The sequence below is a fragment of the Betta splendens genome, chromosome 9, assembly GCF_900634795.4.
Source record: "Betta splendens chromosome 9, fBetSpl5.4, whole genome shotgun sequence".
In the NCBI taxonomy this organism is placed as follows: Eukaryota; Metazoa; Chordata; class Actinopteri; order Anabantiformes; family Osphronemidae; genus Betta; species Betta splendens.
Genome location: NC_040889.2, coordinates 16,647,557 through 16,666,579, shown reverse-complemented (window position 1 = coordinate 16,666,579; position 19,023 = coordinate 16,647,557). Strand labels below are relative to the sequence as shown.

At 46.7% G+C, this 19,023-nt stretch overlaps 1 protein-coding gene across 1 annotated transcript in view; it reads left to right on the top strand.

Annotated features, from left to right (window-relative positions):
• The window catches only part of si:dkeyp-14d3.1 (transmembrane protein 132C), an 85,034-nt gene that overhangs the window by 22,884 nt on the left and 43,127 nt on the right, over nt 1-19,023 (top strand). The window lies entirely within an intron of this gene.

Sequence of the window (19,023 nt, the reverse complement as noted above, 5' to 3'; positions counted from 1 at the left end):
TGCAGCCCAATCTCATTAAAGAGCCTTCGTCAGTGGCTATAAACAGGATCTGAATCAGCAGCCACTGGGGTGTTCCTATGGGGGGGGGGCTGTGAAAATGCCCTGTCATTCATTGGCAGGCACCGCTACCTTAAAACGGCCTCTTCATTTAGAAGAAGGACCAGATAGAGGCGATTAAGACTAAACGTACCTGTGCAAGCTGTTCCAAACGTGCATTAAGTAAATCTTGTCAGATCTTATGAAAAATTTCTTTCCAGTTTGTTTATATTCAGTCTGAGAGGTTTCAGTGTGGTTTGGCAACCTGCAGCAGCAACATGTCCAATATGAACTCTATTTCTGGGGAAGAGGTTAAAAATGTCAAGTAGATGCTGTGATACTGTTTTACTGCAGAAATGAAGCCAACTAAAGCTGTGGCCGGTTGAAGGCCCACCTTGGCAGCACCGCTTGACCCGCTGCGGACCCTCAGCTGGGACAGCGTGGCCGTCCAGGCTGAGCAGCATCTGCACGTGGTCCGGTGCAGCTCACTATCAAACACTTTGCTTTGTGTTCATTGTAGCGTTCATAAATCCCACTTGTGTCTTTACGGCCTTGTGGTGAGGACCGTGTCCTGCTGTAAAACTACCCACGGCTACTTTACTGCTGTTTGACAAACCTAACGTGAGCAAAGAAGAGACATACTGTAGGATGTGGTTGGATCTGAAACATTCACACACACTTCCAGTAAGTTTTATTAATTTACCTTTGTCCCCCCTCCTCCTTCATTTATGTATTGAAGCAAATGATACAAGATCCGACCTTTGTTTTCCATAGATTTGTTTTCCATAGATTCCATAGATTTTTCACCTGGCTCCAGTGCTTCCCCATTGGAAACACTGTGATCCACTGTTACAGGTACGCTCAACGTGCTAATTAAATATTGACTGTTAAAAGTGCGCAATCCAAACTCGCGTTGGAAGGTTAACAGCGGCTCAGCTCTTACTACTGATGAACACAGCGTATTGACAAGGACCAGACCCTCTGAGATAACAATACGTCTCCCTCTCTCTACATTATACATGCGCTGGTAATGATTTCTTTGTGGAATGACTGAATTAATTTACAATAATTCATTCCATCTGGTATTCAGTGCTAATTACTGGGTCAGCTTCTCCCGTCCCCAGTGTTATCCTTAGACTTTCTTTGCCCCTGATTCTTTTATCCCGTTCCAAGCATAAACACGATCAAAGCACCTTTCTCATTATTAATTACAGTCTCCAAGCCAGACCCCATTAGTTTGTACTTTGATGCTTAATGTATGGTCAATATTGTATGGATTCTTCAGGCTTTATAATGGTTGTCCATGCCGTGTCCTGACAATTGTCTTTTTGAATCAATGACCATTTATTATTATAGCATTTTAAAATAAATGATGTCTTGTATACCGAGGTAACAGAACTGTATATCTACAATCCTCTGGATGCCTAATATTCTACTCTTAAATGTCCATAAGCTTGATTGTATCACAGAACAGGCCCCAGTGACGCTCATCTTCTTAGCAGTCAGGATGTGCACAGGACAGATTAAATCTGATTGTTGTAGGAAACATAATAAAAGTAAATTGAATGGCGTCATTACTCTGATTTGTGAACAGTAATGTTCACCTGCAACTGGTTGTGTTACGTCTCACCATACCTGACTGTCTAAAACCGCTCTTCTTCACCAAGGCCGCTTATCACAATCAGTCACGCTCCTGCTCTTATGGGCTGTAAATAATAATGCGAGTCAGGAATTAGAACCGCGGTGACTCTCAAGGGCTCACTCCACTCCACAGCCTTCTGATAGTCAGATAAGGAGCGATTTAATGATAAAAGGTTGTTCTGCCACATATAGAGGACACAGCCGCAGTAAACACACTATATATATCACCAAAAGCAGAAATAATCACACATTCCGCGTGTTTGCTACAGTACAACTTCATTGTGTTTTCAGGCAAACACAAGAAGAATGAAATGTGAAGAATCAAGCTACTGTATGACGAACCAACTGCAGCTGATAGTGGAGAGGATACCTTTTGATGACAGATTACATCCTCCTGGGCATGAGCGAGAACACTCCTGCACGGAGGTGTTCTGCCGTTCTTCACACATCAATGCTAGAGCAGCTGCGTTTGGCTGCAGGGCTTTTGTTTTCACTTTTTTTTTGCTGCCTTCTGCTCTAAATTACACCAAAGGTGTTTTGTTGGATTCCATTCAGGACCCAGATTGCCCAGGTCATAACCGTCCCTTACTGTATGCCCCCCGAAGACCCCCGTTGCCATGTTCAGCGATGGCGTCGGGTCGTTATCACGCTGGAAAGTTCCGAGTTGTGCAACCACCCAACGACTCGCCGCCCTCTCAGCAGCGCTCGGCTGAAAGAGACAAATGTCTCCTATCGCACGCTTTAATTTCCATTCCCACGGCTGTCGTGTTATTTTAATTTGACTCAGTGATTCGGCTTTTGAGGAGGCATAATGGTGTACAATGTGCGGAAAACCCAAGGACACACGCTCTACCGGGACCAACATAATCAGTATCTGCTCTATTTCCGTATCGATTTCAAATTCTAGAAAGCACTGGAAGTCCAGCCAAAAGGCAAAAATAGAAGGGAGGCATTACTGTACGCATCTTTCCTCTGATTTAACCCCACACACTTGGCTCATGTGCTTTTGTGATAGTGAAACAAAGATATTTCTCGTGGCATCTGGTATTTAGAGTTTGCACCATTTCATTATCCTCAGGGTGGATTTATTCAGCCTCCAGCTCCTCTTTTCAATCCCACACTTCACATGTAACCTCTCTCCTGATTCTGATGTCCTCTGACTTCTTCAAACATTGGCGTGCAGTTCGTCTGCACTTTTTGCGTACATCAGACTGTCTGTATCCGCAGATCAGGGCTACACAGCATGTACCTAGCAACAGCTGTACAGTAGCATCCGCACACACACACACACACACACACACACACACACACACACACACACACACACACACACACACACACACACACACACACACCCTCCTGTAATCACAGACCGCAGTGCAGCTCCCGCCCCTCAGACCTGCATCAAATCAATGATTTCAGGCAGAGTGCCATTATACCTCCATACAGCAGGAACGATTTGTCCCTCTTCCTGTACTGATTTGCTGCTGTACAGTAGTGTTCAGTGGCCTCGGAACACTGCGCCCACAATCTGTGACTCAGGACGCAGGGAAGCCTGCGCGTTACGGTGCTTTTCACATGTTTTAATTTATCTAATTAATTTGTGAACACAGACATGTTGTATAGGTTTTATACAGTAGCTACCAACTTGTGCTTTTACCACCGGGGAAAGGGTGATCAGTAAATACTGTAGCTTCACAGCGTTACTCTTCTTCATCACTTCCAACATGTTGTTTTGGGGAAAATGACAGTATGTGATGCTCTGCTAGAGAAATGGACGATGGATTCTCACCGCTAGATGGAATAAGGACGCATATTTTTTTATGTAATGTGAAAAGTAAAAGTCTCCACTTCTCTCTAACACATCTGTACAGTAGCTGTTATCCATGAGTCAGACTTCATTAGTGTAGGCTGAGGAATGAAAGAATGTAAAATGCTGAACTAAAAAAAAACTAGTTGAACTATTGTGCATAAAATGTTTTTATGGAGAATGTCATACAAATCACAACACACTTACTGTAATTATAATTATAATTACATTATTATTGTCTGCGCCGCTCAAGAATCAAATAAATGCACATATTGTTCAAAATGGTTCATTCTAACTTGTTCTTCTCAAACTTGAACTACACAATTACTTACCAAAAAAAATGATATCATTAATATCATCACTAGCAGAACATGAACATGTCGTGGCAGTTTGTTCAACATACTGTAGGTTGCTGTGGTTCACTCAGTGTTCCAGTGTATGAACTGTGGTGCTGGAGAAAACCAGTGAGCAACAGGCTGCTGTGACCATTAGCTGACCAGTTTACCCACTGCCGGCACAGAAATGCATCTAATACTGCTGGGATGCTTTCATGTGGAGTAAAGTGATGAGCATCGGGCACACACATCTCAGCGTGACATAGTGTGTGCTTTCTACCAACAGGTGTGTGATAATGTAAGTGGACATCACTCCACAGACAGTGCAGTATTACTGATTAGGCTCCACTGCATGATATTTGTCTTGATTTAATATAAGTATAATAAAATGAATCTGTAGACAGACATCGAGGCCCATTATCTGCAAACAGCAATCTGGTGTTGCAGTGCTAATGCAGGTTTGTCAGTTTAAAGGGCTCAAAGATCTTAACCCCACAGCCATGCCAGCACATCTTAGAGGCCAGCCCAAACTTTTGAACAGTACTATATGTAATTGTCTTGGCAGGTGAATTATTTTAATAATCATTTCGGTCCCCGCTGAGCTCGGCATTATTCAAATGTGAGCTCTCTGCTTTTCATTTCATCCCATTCTTCCCGTAATAATCTCAGGAAGAAGCTGTTCCCAACCGGAGAAGACCCTGTTCTTGTAAGAGGAAGATGCAGATAAAACATATAATTACTTAAAAATCAGATTTCATTCCAGGAATTTCGCGGCAGGATAATGTAATATTTGGCTTGAGTGGCGCTCCGGCGTCTTGTTTCAATGAGATGTTGCACTTGACTGCGAATGAGTGATGCAGCGGATGATGCTTTCTCGTAACAAACCAAATAGCATTATACTTATTGTTTCTAAGTCAGCTCCAGCTTTCGTGCATCAACATGTCCAGCGAGTCTCGCCTTCACCCCAGCGCCTTCAGATTTGACCACTCACATGCTAAACTCTGGCATTTTACATGCACTTCCAAATTTGGTTATGTTATTCAACTGTCTGGCATTTCCAAAGGTCACGACCTTTACTTGTTCATTTGGTGCCTTCAATGTCAATGTTTCTGTGTTCAACATGAGTGTTTTTTTTTTCCGGGGCAGATGTCAGGGGTCTGGGTCTTGTTAGGGCTACAGAACGGGCCCGATCGGCGCCATCAATCAATTCTCACCAGGCTTTCTTTCCTGCTTGTTGCTGTCTCCTTGATCTTTCAGGCCAAATCAATGAACCTATGAGTTACCCAGCAGGCTGCAAAATTACATTTCCAGCCGATCTGTGGCAAGACGCAACAAGGACTCTTTGACAAGCCCAGCGGCACCACGGCGAAAGAAAACAACTTACTGAAACAGCTGACCCCGAGTTTCTACCCGTCAACTTAAACAAGTCGGAATTACTCTTTTATTTCACTGCAGTTTGGCTTTTTGCAGTGCACTCGTGCTGTATGTGACTATTGGTCAGAGAGCAGTGTTGTCCTCATATCTGCCATAGACAGACTCTCGCTATATGACAGCTCCTCCTGTAGCATTAGGCGCTATCTGACAGTGGGGAAGGAGAAGCGAGGCAAAGTGGTGGGCCTGAGTGGCTAAAGACTGGAGAGATGAAGCGCGGTGGCCTCTCTCTCCCCGGTGCACGAAGACGGCGGGTCCATCCTTCAGCAGGAAGGTTAGAGATTCATCATTGACCAGGAAATTCAAGTGTGTGTGTGTGTGTGTGTGTGTGTGTGTGTGTGTGTGTGTGTGTGTGTGTGTGTGTGTGTGTGTGATCAGCGTGGCCGGCCCAGCGTCGGGCTAAATGGAAGACTAATGGGTAGTTGGAGTGAGTCTGACGGCCTCTGAGGAGCCCTGTTCGCTCTCCCTCCACCTGTCATCCATCACATTTCCAGCTGATACTTGGAGATAGCTGCCCCACGCTGGTGACAGAGGGTGGCCGAGGGAGCCGGGGGGTGGGGGGGTTACACCAGCTGGCCGACCACAGGGACGTGGCTCCGGCATGGCATCAGATACAGCCAGGGGGCAGGGGGTCAGCACACAGTGACCAGAACGCATCTTCCAACTAAAAGTGTTGCGGTTTAATAGACGACACGCCAAGCGGGTAAAAAAGACGTGGCTTATTGACCCCCGTGATCAGCGTAGAAGCTTACGTAAGTAGATTAGAGCAGTCTGTGTCACCACCAGCGTGAAAGACATCATGCTTTTCATAAAGAAGGGTGAAGGTTTAGCTGTTTATCTCCCAGCGGTGAGACGTCGGAGGAGCCTTTTTTCACAATCACTGCTTATTTTTACAGAGGACACAAGCACATACACACACACACACACACACGCACACACACGTGCACACGCCTTCAATAAAAGCCACTGTAATGGCTTTTGAAAGTCCTTTTGTATCAGCTCAGATCAGCTCTTTTAACACAGATGTCACCTTGAGGGTAAAGAAAAGTGATGATGGATTTTCTGATCACTTCTCTCCTCGGAGTTCAGACCTCTCTGGGCTTGAATAACAATAATCACAAATAGGATATCTCGTAGGCTAGTTTTTACAGAACCAGTGTAAGTGATGCATGGGCCAAGTCGTTTAAAACAAGATCACATTAAAGTGAATTACGTGTAAAAGAATTGGCCTAAAATTTAAAAGGACACCGACCGTGACCACGCGTGTGTGTGTTTCTGTGAGGCGTCTTCTCATAAGACGTCATTGTGTTCCATCATAAACATAAATGAAGGAAAAAACAACTTGAGATTAAAAACAAGCAGTGTTTTTTCACCCTATTTTCTGCCACTACAGCAAAGTGTTGGTCATGAATTTAGTTCTGTGTCCTAATCAATAAATCTCAGAACAATGAAGACAAAGGTTAATGGCACAAAATGCTGTCCCTGACATATTGATGGCTCTTAGGCCACTTCAACGCCCTGCAGGGTTTTCATAATTGATGTATTGGTCTCCATCATGACACACCCATCTGACCAGAGGAACTGCTGCAGAGCGCGGCTGCAGAACTCATGCACGGTCGTCACCTTCAGCAGGCAAAACATTTTCAGATTGACCTGAAGCCTCTCAAACGACGCGGTTTCGCCTGCAGGTCTGTCCATAGTAGCCGTCGCCATTCTGTCCATAATCAACTAATTGGTGGATTCACACTGACCTTTACCTACTTCACATCGTGTCATTCTAAAGGATAGACACATTCTTAGCTACAGTAGCATCAGCCTTCACCTTCTATTAATGTCAGGGATATTTAAAATTAATTCCAAAAAGGTTTTTTAAGCCGTGAGCGCAGCTGCAAGTCTGCAGCTACAGCTACACAGCAACGTGTGTAACTCTATCGACGTGGGCTCTAAAGGATTCTTAACATTATTTGTCAGTGAACTGTGTAAAACCAAAAACAGATTTGGAAACTGGAAACACAATTTCAAATTTTTGCAAAGAATAGTTTACCCAGCTGAAGTGGAAGAGGTTTGTGTGTGGTATGTGCTACAGAATGAATGTAAGTGTTTCAGAGCGATGGTTTTTGCTGTGGATCTTTGTGACCAGTGAAGGAAGTTTGGTGCAAAAATGAGAACGTATATAGGAAATGTTTCCTCAGGAGAATTCTGCTGCCCAACTGCTTTTACTAGAGTCAGACCCCCTTCAGGTGACCCCCCCCCCCCACACACACACACACACTCCATACCATCCTGCTTTTCAGTGTATCATCTTGTATAGCAGTGGCTCCTGACACTTTTGTGTACTCTAGCTGTTAAAATGCAAATTTCACAGGATTCAGCTTTCCTGTTCTCTCGGCAATTTGCCGTGTGACGTCCCCATCTCCTCGCTGCTGAGCAGAGGACGCCGGTGTCAGCTATATCCATCCTCCCGAGCTTTGCTAAAATGCCACAATATCCTTTTTGCAGGAGCTGCGGCGCTGCTCTCACGCTGCAAAGCGCTGGGACCGACGTGCCCTCGGATCCGTGGCGTTTGTGACCCCGGCAGACGGCACAGACAGCTCAGGATAACCCGATCAGCTGATGTCAAAAGACACTCTAAACAAAGCAACTCATGCGTTTTTTTTTTATTGTGCAGGAAATTCTATATATAACACCAAAACCAGAGGTCGCTATGATACGATAAGGCTTGATCCGTGTATCACCTGCAAACAGAAACTGGCCCGATGCAGATGTTCAGGCACAGCCTGCTCCCTTGGGACGAGTCTCCTCCGTGACCCGCCTGTTGTTCCCGAGCATTGGTCACAGCACACCGCCTCTGGTACCGGTCCGTCTTTGCAGAGCTCCCTCCTGGCGCCGCGAGGAACTTCGTCACGGGCGTGTTAGTAGCGACAGCATCGGCGCTGTGCAAACAGGGGTATTAATTGTCACAGTCTCATTAGCTCGCAGTGTGTGTCGAGTAAACAGCCTTGGCTAAGGTGAAATGAAGCGTGCGGCCAGTAATGCGCACTTAGCAGTAAGTGGGAACAGCGCGTGGATGTGTTTGCTTGTGTGCGTTTTCGTGAGTGTACCTGCAAAGCGTGATTGTGTTTGGAGATGATAATTGAACGTCGGACAGGGAGGAAGGAGGAAAAACAAGAGGGAACGGACGCATTTTGGAAAAATGAGCCAAGAGACTGCAAGAATATCAGCACTGTACTGTTTTCCAAACCTTCAGAGGAGGTGGAAGGGGGGGGGGGGGGGTCTCCCCCCCTCCTCCCCATCTCTCAGCCCCATGGTGACACTGAGCCATCAGAGACAGGCAGTCATAAATCAGCCTCTTTAACACACGCCCGTCAATGAAATAACTAGCCATGAAATAAGCATCAGTTAATGTGCTTCCTTAATCAACACAGAACATGACACGCACTTACTAATAGATGTCGCCGCGTGCCGCGTGCGCCGACTGATGACAGACTGCTGGAGAAGTAGGCTTCGTGTAACGGGATGCTCGAATAAGTTCGGTGTGTAGCTGTCTGTAATAATAATGTCTGAATGATAAGCCGGGCATGTATAGTGTATGTTGATGTGCATAGTTGAGGCTCTGCACAGACACTGGAGCCTGTGCTGCAGAGTCCAGAGGAGGCTGCTTCACAGCATTGGATTTTATTTGGAAATAGCGTGCATGTATTTGAACCTTTAGGGTTTTCGTATTGACCCGAACGAGTTGGGTATATAGTGAAGGCATCGTGCAGGCTAGGATCCATTGCATAAGCTTTTGTAACTTAAATCGACCTGTGGGTTTATTTTTAGCATCTTAAAACTCCATCTAAAACTCGGCAGCATTGATCTCTATAGTTGTCCAGTGTTCAGTCCTGCTGTTATTACAGAGATGGGCTGGACTCAACCCTCCTACTCACGCTGTTGCCTTTTCTCTTGATCTGAGATGCTCAGCCCACAGACATACAGCACCTGTGTCATAGCAGAGTGGTGTTAAAGGTAAGTTTGATTAAAAGCAATATTATCTTGTTCTAAAGGTGAGCTAAAACACATGCCTTTGGCTGTTTCTGCAGTGTTTGAGAATTTCAAATTAGTCTTATTTTGACAGCTGGAGAACCAATACTCATTAAAGCTGCAGCAAATAGAGTAAAGAGAGTAAAATCTCATATTACTGGATTAAAATATTTCATGCAAAATGAAACAGTTGACTCTTCACCTTTTCTCTTCGGCAGTAACTAAACTCAATCACAAAGTAAAATGCAGAACTGGACAGAGTGTCTGTGGGCACATTTCATCGATGTGCTGAGCATCAACTTCCCTGCGACTCGCGTTTGTGTAGTTGTAATATGTAGAAGTTGACTGAGCTACAGAACTAATGGGATTTTAAAACCTGGAGTTTCTTGAGACCACATTTCACAAAATTCATTCGTAGAATTGCGTGGACACCAACTTGACACCAACCTAACCCAAATACAGTCACACAACTCTAATCGTGTTCCCAGCGCCGCTACCAGGACCGTTCGTACCCGCACAGCGCACACTCACAGTGAATGCTCTCCTGTGCTCTTTTCATGGCATCAGCCATGACTCCGCAGACTCTGAAGCCTCCTCGTCCCCGGTGGGACGGGAAACGGCCTCCTGCTTTAAGAGCTCTCGGCCGCTGCTCTGACAGATGGGTCTATCAGCTGTCCTCGCTCCTCGTGGAGAACAAGGACGCGACTTTCCCGCTGCCCACTTCGGTTCAGTGTCACCTGGCCTGTCACGGGCGGTGGCGCCTGTCAGTCACGGCTGAGGAGGGCATTGTCGAACGCGCAGGCCTCCAGCTGGGCTGATAATGAACTCTGCAGAGGACCTCTGAGTCATGTAATAGCTGTCAGCGGCGCCCGCTCACTGCGAGGTGCCGTGTGACAAGGGGTCATCGGCGCCGTGTCACTTTTCCATGAGGTCGTCCTGTTCGAAATGCAGAAAAACACGGCTGATGGTTATCAGTTCCTCCCTGATTGAGTCACATTGTAATTATATGGTAATAATTGTTTCATAAGCATCAGACATCGCTGACAGACTAATATTATATTTTACAGTATTAGAGCTACAGAGTTTAATATTTCCTTACATTATGTTCCAGAAGAGGACGATTGGAACCTACTGTAGCCAAAGACAGCCTGTTGTTGTTCCTGAACTACTGTAGTCCTGTTGCTCTGACTTCATTGGACCCAATCAAAGTCGGTCAAGGTCAATTCTTTCATTCAACATCTCTTAATTAACAGTCGACAGTGAACCACTGAGCTAAAACACACAAGCAGTGGCCATCTTTGACCGTGTTCATAGTGTACGTTCCAGATGCCAACAGATGTCACGATCCCATAATTCAATGTAATTCAATACACAAACAAGAAGCGGTTGGATGAGAGACTTGTTATGACGTGAGTCCCCAATAGACAGCGATGCTTGCTCTCTGTCCTGCACGAGGCCGTTAGCGGCGCTCTGTGTTTTTCACGGCTTGAAAAGTTGTGTCATTACATTAGTGCTAGTCTTTTTCTAATCCCATTTGCCTTGTGGTTACAAACAAGGTGCCAGCGGAGCCGCTCAGCCGAGGGAACAGGGGATCCATGTTTTATACGGAGCCGGCCTAATTCCATCGACATTACCGGCTGTCTTAATGGATTTTACCTGGTGAGCCTGCAAATTGAATATTTTAAAGCATATCAAGTTCGTGGGAGTAACTGAAGGGAAAGTGTGCAATTTTCATTATGTGAACATCTCGTAAGGAGACGGTGACATGCAGGAGATTACAATCTATTCCTCCGCTTGATTTGTCTTCAGCCAAGGACTGTCCCTCTCCTGCGCGGCTTCGTAATTCCAGCTATTTGATGTTCTTTGCCATCACCTTTTTGCGGCTGGAACACACTCCCCCCCCCCCGTGTGTCTGTGAGAAGCCGAACTCCTGGCTGTGTCGTCCCACCGAGCTTCTGAGGCCGTTATTGTTTCATGTCCCAGTGTGCTGATCTGTGGGGGAGGTGGGCGGCCGTCCTTCCGCCGCTCCGCCTGTAAAGGTCAGCGCGCCGCGGATGGACCGGTGTCGATCAGACGAGGGCCACGGGCCGACGGCTAATTCTTATCAAAGCGGCGGTGAGTTCCGGAGGCCCCCGGGGGCCTTGACTCTCTCTGAGGCCTCCCCACTGCTTATCGGCCTTACCGACTCAGCGTGGGGAGGTCTGGTCCTGCAGCCTCCTCAGATCTGGGTCCGCTAGTTCTCTGAAAAGCTGCTTTTCATGCGCCGACCTGTTTTTAAACCTGTTTTTAAATCTGAAATGCACATGCCGGCCTGTGTTCCGCCGTGTTCATCCCCTGCCCTCTCCTCTCCTCTTCCCCTTCGCCAGTGTTCTAAACGTGGTTTCCATTGATTTATTCTCTTCCACCAATTAAAGGCAATTTTGTGAGCATTAGAGTAAGCCATGCCGGGGGCCGTTTACTGCAGCAGACTGTTCATTACCTCATTCTGTGTGTGTGTGTGTGTGTGTGTGTGTGTGTGTGTGCGCGTGCGCTCCCTGTGAATGTGTCTCCACCAGCGTGAGCGTCCGCGCGCTCCGCTCGTGTTTAGCTCCGCTCCAACAGATGGGCGCCGGTGTGTATCAGCGATTCCCCGCACGTGCGGGGCATTAGTTCTCTGTACGCCGGCTAAATCCTCGTGTTGTTGAAGCGGTGTCACTTGCCTCCGCCGCGACACAAAGCTTATCTCCTACCGACGCCCGCACCCACACACGCACGCACACACACCCCTGGGGAGAGGACGCGTGGGGACAGGGGTGAAATGAGAGGCAGGAAGCTTCTGGCTGGTGTAAACACCTCTAGGCTCTGGAGGAAGGTGAAGAAGCCAAGCGCCATGTTGAATGCTAAGCGGCGCCGCTGAAGGATCCGGTGGCACGGCTCCATCGTGCACCTCGGCGCCCCCGCACACCCCCAGGCCACCGCGTCCACGGGACGACTGGAACCGTGCTGGAAGGTGTCACTCAGGTCTCGAATTCCGCACTCGCTCACTCGCTCGCTCTCTGGCCCAGAGAGGAGCATTTGATGCAGCCACTTGAGAGTTGTTGACATTTTCGAAATAACATGTAATCTGTAAGACAATAGCGTTCCTTTCTGTGTCAACATGGAATAATTGCACCTCTTGTTTGTGAGATTCATCGTTGCGCTCCCCCAGTTGGCAGTGGCAGTCGAGAGTGGGAAGCATTATTTTTTTTGTTGTTTTAATTCCTCTTCTTTGCCAGTTTATGGATCCGGTACAATCCACCGGCGAAACCGCACGATTCTGCGGATTATGCGCACGCACGGCAACGTGACGCGGGATGAGACGCCGGGGCGCGAGCGGCGCGGCCACATCGCTTCTCAGGGACGCGCGCCTTCCAGCAGCCTTTGTTGAGCCACTACCTGCTCGCTCCAAACCAGACGCTCTCGCAAACACTTTAATATCTCTCAACAAGGGATGATAGCGCAATTCACAGGCTTCAAGAGCTTTTCCACGAGCCCTCGGAGTAACCCAGTCGGCGCCGGGCGCTCTTGGGTTCTCTGCCATAAATTCTGGTCTGGTCTGATTAAAAAACATTTTTATCTGATGAAACGGGAAAAGCGGCGCGAACGCTTCCGAGTATTGACTGTTTCTGCTCCTGCGCGGCCTCCTCTTTCTTTGCCGTGCTCTTGAATGTTGTGAAAATCCAATTAGGGGGACCCGTTCTGCATAATAGCAGTCATGTGAGTTGGGCGTGTGGGATTGTCGGTGTCCCTCTCGCGCCGCTCGTGCCGCGGCTGCACAAAAGACAGCGTAATTGGCAAACAGATCTCCATGCAAACTGCCCCCCCCCCTCTCTTTATGGCCACTCAGCATAACAATGGGTACTTCTGTAGTCTCCGCTATGTGATTCAGAAATGGAAAGCCAGTGAAATGTGCCTTTTAACATGCGTGGGAGGGGGCGACTGCTACTAGGTGGTACCACGAGGTAGAGCGTGTAAGCGGCACTTAGCGGCTCCACCGGCAACACGTACAGTAACTAAAAGCCACGTTCCGGTCCGACCCGAGCTTATTATTATTTTAAACTGCTCTTTTACTGCACGTTGGCCTGTGACGTGCGGCGGCGCTTCCCACGACGGCCCCCGTTACACTAAACAGCCCAGGAGCCGACATGCTGTAACAAATGCTAATATTGGCAGGGCGGCATGTGGGGAATTCTAAACGCGGCCTCGCAATTTATGTTGACATTAGTTTGCTTTAAAAGAAGACGGGGAGAAACGCAAATGAATAATTCATAGCGAGAGAAAAGGCTGATGTGAGGCTGATAGAGTGAGGGTGTTTTGTTTACCTGACCACGCCGACAGCCGGCAGACAATGAAAGGCTGTCCCAGCCCCGTGCTTAGATTACAGTTTTCATAAAGGGACATTTGAATCAGTCCGGCCATTAAAGTTTTACGATGATTTAAGATGCCGGGAGCCCCGAGCCGCCGCTCCTGCACAAACACAGCCCTGCTAATGTGGCTCTGTTGTAGCCCATTGTATCAGAGCATCTGTTTTCCTTCTCTGCTGAACGGTGGAGATGAGCGGCGTGACAGATTGATTCAAGTAACTGCAGAGTGCACAGTCACGCTCGGCGCCTGCAAACACACAGACTCCATCACTCAGCCTCCTCCATAACCTTCTCTTCTGCCCGTCTTCTCCCTCGCCGTCGATGCGTTTAGCTCAACTCCAACCTGCTGGTGGCGTCACCTACAGTACTGCGTCTTTTCTCTTTGAGAGAAACAAGACTAAAGCTCTATTCAGGCAGGATTTACTTCTGCAAGGTGCTCGGTGTGATTTTAAATTTTGTCTGGAGTGATGTCTTTGTGTTTTAAAGTGGATCTCAGACTTTTTTCCATAGAGATGCTGGTCTATTCTCAATCTGTTCCTTGAACGCTCAGCCTGAATGAATAGGAATCATTTAATAATTTATTGGTTGAAACACCGTTAATGAAAACTTTGATCATACAAACAGGATTTAAGTGTTTCACTCTGATTTTCCTGGATATTTTTATTATTCAATCAGTCAATGTATTTAAATATGATTCTCTGACCATGTATATGGATGTTTATCTGCAGAGGGGCATCAGAAATAATGTCCTTGGCAAGTCATACTGAGTCACATCAATATGAGCCGCGTGTCTGCTGTGGCTCAGAGGAGAAGCACAATCTCTGATTTAAAATCACTTCACACAGCATCTTTGTCTCCCCTTCAACTCTGAGACGCCGTTGCTTCTGTCTTTGGCGCCTTAAGACCATATCAACCTATAATCCTGACAACAATGCTAGCAGCTGCGTATCCTATGGGGTTGTTTTGATGCAGATCACTTTAAAGCATTAGGATGGAAGTGTGTGTTTGCACTGATGCTCCTCTACCACAGAAAAATCCTGCACAAACCCGCAGCGTTGCTGTCACTGAGTCATTAGGAAGCATTATATGACCAGAAATGTCTTTAAATAAAGTTTTGAGTCATTAAAATGTATCCTTTAGGCACTGAGGGAATATTTACTGTATCAAATTCAACTCCTGGCACACTTGGCTCGGCTGCTTTGGTCTGGATCAAAGTCTTGGACCAAATTGCCGTGTTTGGGACCATTTTACCAGTGGAGCTACAAAGAAACGCACAGTCCACGTGCAGCATAAACACACAACTGAGAACACAGACACACAAAAATCCAATCTGTGGAGTCAGTAAATGTTTTTTTTATGTTTCAGGACTTTGTGAAAGTTTTCCATGTGTTATAGCACATTGCAGACATAACATGAATCGCTTTTGATACGTCGCGCTGGGATTGCGGTGTAGGCGTTTGGCCTGATTTATTTTCGTTTGGCGCTGTGTATGTTCCACTGTCTGAGCTCACAGCAGTTACGGCTCACAGGCGCTGTTCCATTAGCCGCCAACCACAAACCGCCGCAAAGTGCCGTCCTCCCGCTGTCTTCCCGCTATTCCCCCGCACTGCGGCTCCTGTCGCCGCCTCGGTCCCCACGGAGACATTGCATTCGTGGCACAGCGTTCACGTAGGCGGGGAGGCACAGGAATCCGGATGGTTTTGTTGAAGGGGGGGGGGCTGATTGTGGATGCATACGGTTCTCAGCAGAGACGAATGGCCAGAATAGGTCACCGCACTACATGATGCATGTGAGCCAGGAGAGGCCTGACGGAGCCAGAGCGGAGCCGAGCAGAGGTAGCTGGAGAGCAGACCCCGACCACAGGACACGGACCACTGACCGGGGACTCCCATTATCATCCAGGCTCGACCTTATTGGATTTCCCTCGGAAATGTTTATTCCTTTCACTGCCCCGCTGAGAAGTATCTCTCCTACTTATCTCATCACTATTTATTAGGGGAGCCACTGAGGAGTCCAAGCATACAGTGGGGTCTGAGGCGGAGGGAGAGAGGGGGAGGAAGCAGAGTCAGGAGAGGGAAAGGAATGAGAGGACAAAAACACAGCAGTTTCAATGTGATTTTCCTCCACTTATTCAGGAAAGGGTCGCAGTGACATGATTGCCTTTGTACTACCTGCACCTACGTAGGTCCTTGCGACTTACCGCGGCGTTGATGACGACTTGTCCAGTTCTCCAGCGAGCCCGAAAGTTCTGAAAAAGTTGCGGCCACTGTAATTTTCACCTATTAGCTGATGTATTTTCACGCTGCTCCTCATCCTTTACCCGTACTTCGCCTCTTGTGAAGTACATGCCAGCGTTCATTCTGAAATCCTTCACAGTGGCGGCTTTAACGCCGTGACTCTGCGAAGGACCTGAGAGACCGAGGGGCTCCACAGCAGCAGCAGCAGCAGCAGCGTGGCGTCCTCTTTCATTTATGAGGAGGGAGAGCCGTAACCTTGAGACGGACAGTGAGAGGAAAGCTACAGTGGCCGCATAAAGCCAGCTGAGGAACAGCGCCACTGGGATGCTTTCTAATGCGCTTCTTCAACTTCCTGATGGCCTTCAGTTGCTTTTTATTGGCTTCTCTGCTTCAAACGGGCCCCATGTTGTGAACTCACAATGTGATCTGCTGCCTGATGGACGTGTTGTTATCCTTCCCGAATCGCAGACTTTCCCTCAAGTCATCATGATGGTCACCAGATTTTAACATTGGCTGGTGATACAGTTAGTACAGTATACTGTATGTACCTTCTCAGCAACCTCAACTTGAATCATGTAGTTTAGCTTCTTTAAGATTGCGTATTTTGATGACTGGTATAAATCTTCACAGCCAAACGGAAAGAGCTGACATTGATTTTAGTAAATATCTGCAATGCCCTTGTTGCAATAGACTCAAGTTTAAGAACCCTTAGATTTGATCATATCGGATTCAAAGGAGATCATTGCGCTCTCCTTTGAGCCCCAGGTTGCAGGTACTGTATGTAAAACACAGATATCAGCTGGTCCATATTTTTTCATTCTTAACACCACCCTGTTTTATTGAATCTCTTCTTGCTTTTAACTTCATCTGCTCTCAGGGCTTTCTGTCAAACAAAGAATGGCTTACAGGGTATAGTGAATGCGAGCAGCGAAATTGCTGCTACGTCCCTGAGTGACCTTCATGACCTGCAAGAGATCGGTTGCTTGAAGAAAGAGGAGCAGTGTTGGCTGATCCGAGCCAGCTGCCATTAGATGGAGATACGTTTAAACGAACAGGAATAAAATGTGATTTAGTCATTTTTCATCAGCCTGTTTCATGACAATTGAAATTTGGAACTGTCTTTTCATAAACATAAAAGATTTGCCCAAGTTTCTCAATCAGTCCTAATGTTCCATGAAGCACCATGAGGTTTGAGCGTCCCTGGGATGTCATTCTGTACCTTCTATTGGCCCTGCAGGGCTCTCCTACACTGCTTGGACCAAACTGCCCATTAGGTCGATATAAAACATTTAAACCACAGCCAACAACTGCTCTGTGAGCTGGGCTGTGGTCTGTGGAGTGATGACAATCCCCTCTGACACTCAAATGTGCTTCAAACGTCCTGTAGCATCACTGGAAGCCACTGAAAGACATCCAGTCAAGCCGCTCAAGTGTAGAAACAAGACGAGAGTGTTATGCTACTGTTGGTGCCCAAAGAGCTCTGTGCGTGTGTTGTGTTTAACTACTGTACAGCATAAAACCCATGAAACATTCATAGTAATTGAATACCTATATTTTAAGAAACACATTATGCACCTCTAAAAACAACTGTGGAGTCATTATTCATTTTTGGGGGGGATGTTGTTCATTACTGGGATCTTTAGTGATCCAAAGGCTGAAACCAGCAATGAAGTGGCATTGGACTTTAAATAACTAACCTCGGAGGCACATCTCAATATCACCAGGAAAAGAACAGCATGTTCAAAGGATTAATCTGTACTCTGTTATATAGTCGTAATAGTTCATCAGGTTTAGAAACCACAATGTACTGTACAACCTTTGGAAAATACATCTGACCTCCACTAGCAGGTTGGTGCCACATGCTGCCCAGTTCTTCAGTTATTCATTTATTTTGAATTCCCGCTAGTCCTGCTAGCAAATGAAATTACTGTACTTGACTCCCTCTCATGTCACACACTTAATCGCTTCCCTTAGCTGACTTTAAAGTCAGTGTAACCAGCATCAACTCCATGGCAACCAGACAGATGGGGGATCGTTTCTGAGCAGCATGTGACAGTGGAAGACACTGGATGGATAATTGTGTGTGTATTTGTTCTGCTCCTGCCTAGTTGGACGACTCCTCATTCCAGTGAACCACACTGGAGGCGAATGTCATAATCATGAGCAAATAAAAGATATGTCAATGCTCCAGTCGTATCAAACCATGTGCATAAACTGTGTGTTTGCTGGTGTAGTTCTACAGAGTTTCTACAGTGTTTACTACATGTACTGAAAATGGAGAGCTCTGATTTATCACACTGTGATCTGTAATTCTTCACGTCCGTCAAGCGACAGCTCGAATGTATGACCCAGACTGACACAGATGTTATCACAAAAATACGCTTTAGCCTCATCTCATGGTCGGACCAAACAAAATCTATAGATGTCCGTAGGCCTTCACTGAGACACACAATGCGTGGGAAGCAGCTGGCAAAAAAGACATCTTCTGAAAATATGATTACACACACACGGAGACATACTGAATACACACACATTCACAGTGACCCTTAGATGCAGTGTTTATGCTCATTCCTAGAGATGGAACGCACACCATCTGTCATATCACCTCACTTCGCGTATAACCTCCTCCACAACATGATAAGACACCACATCAAAGAAAGGGGCCTGACAGGAGAGGGCAGACATATTCATTGGCGTACAGACAGGCAATCACATAGTGCATGTTAAAGTGCAGCAACAAATTCGAGATGAAAGCAAACTCCCATCTTTGGGCTCATCTGCCAACCTGCTATGGATTCGAGAGGGAAAGTGATTGGGCCTTCTATTATAATTTAGTTTTCTCTCGAGTCCTAGAGATTCACTGTCGCCTTCAGACAAGATCACCCAGGCCTTTGACCGCGTTGTGTTACAGTACATTAGCCTAAATGTATTTTATGTCAACACCTCCACCTTAGATCATTCTCAGTATGGTGCGAATCTTTCTACAACAAGGAGATTCTGATTTAAACTTGGTTTTACTGCATTTGTAGCCCACTGAGCCAAGGACACTGGCGCTGTAATTTTGCTACAGTCAAAGATACCTTTTCATAGTGTCCTTTTCAAGCGGAGAAAAGAGAATCTATTACTGA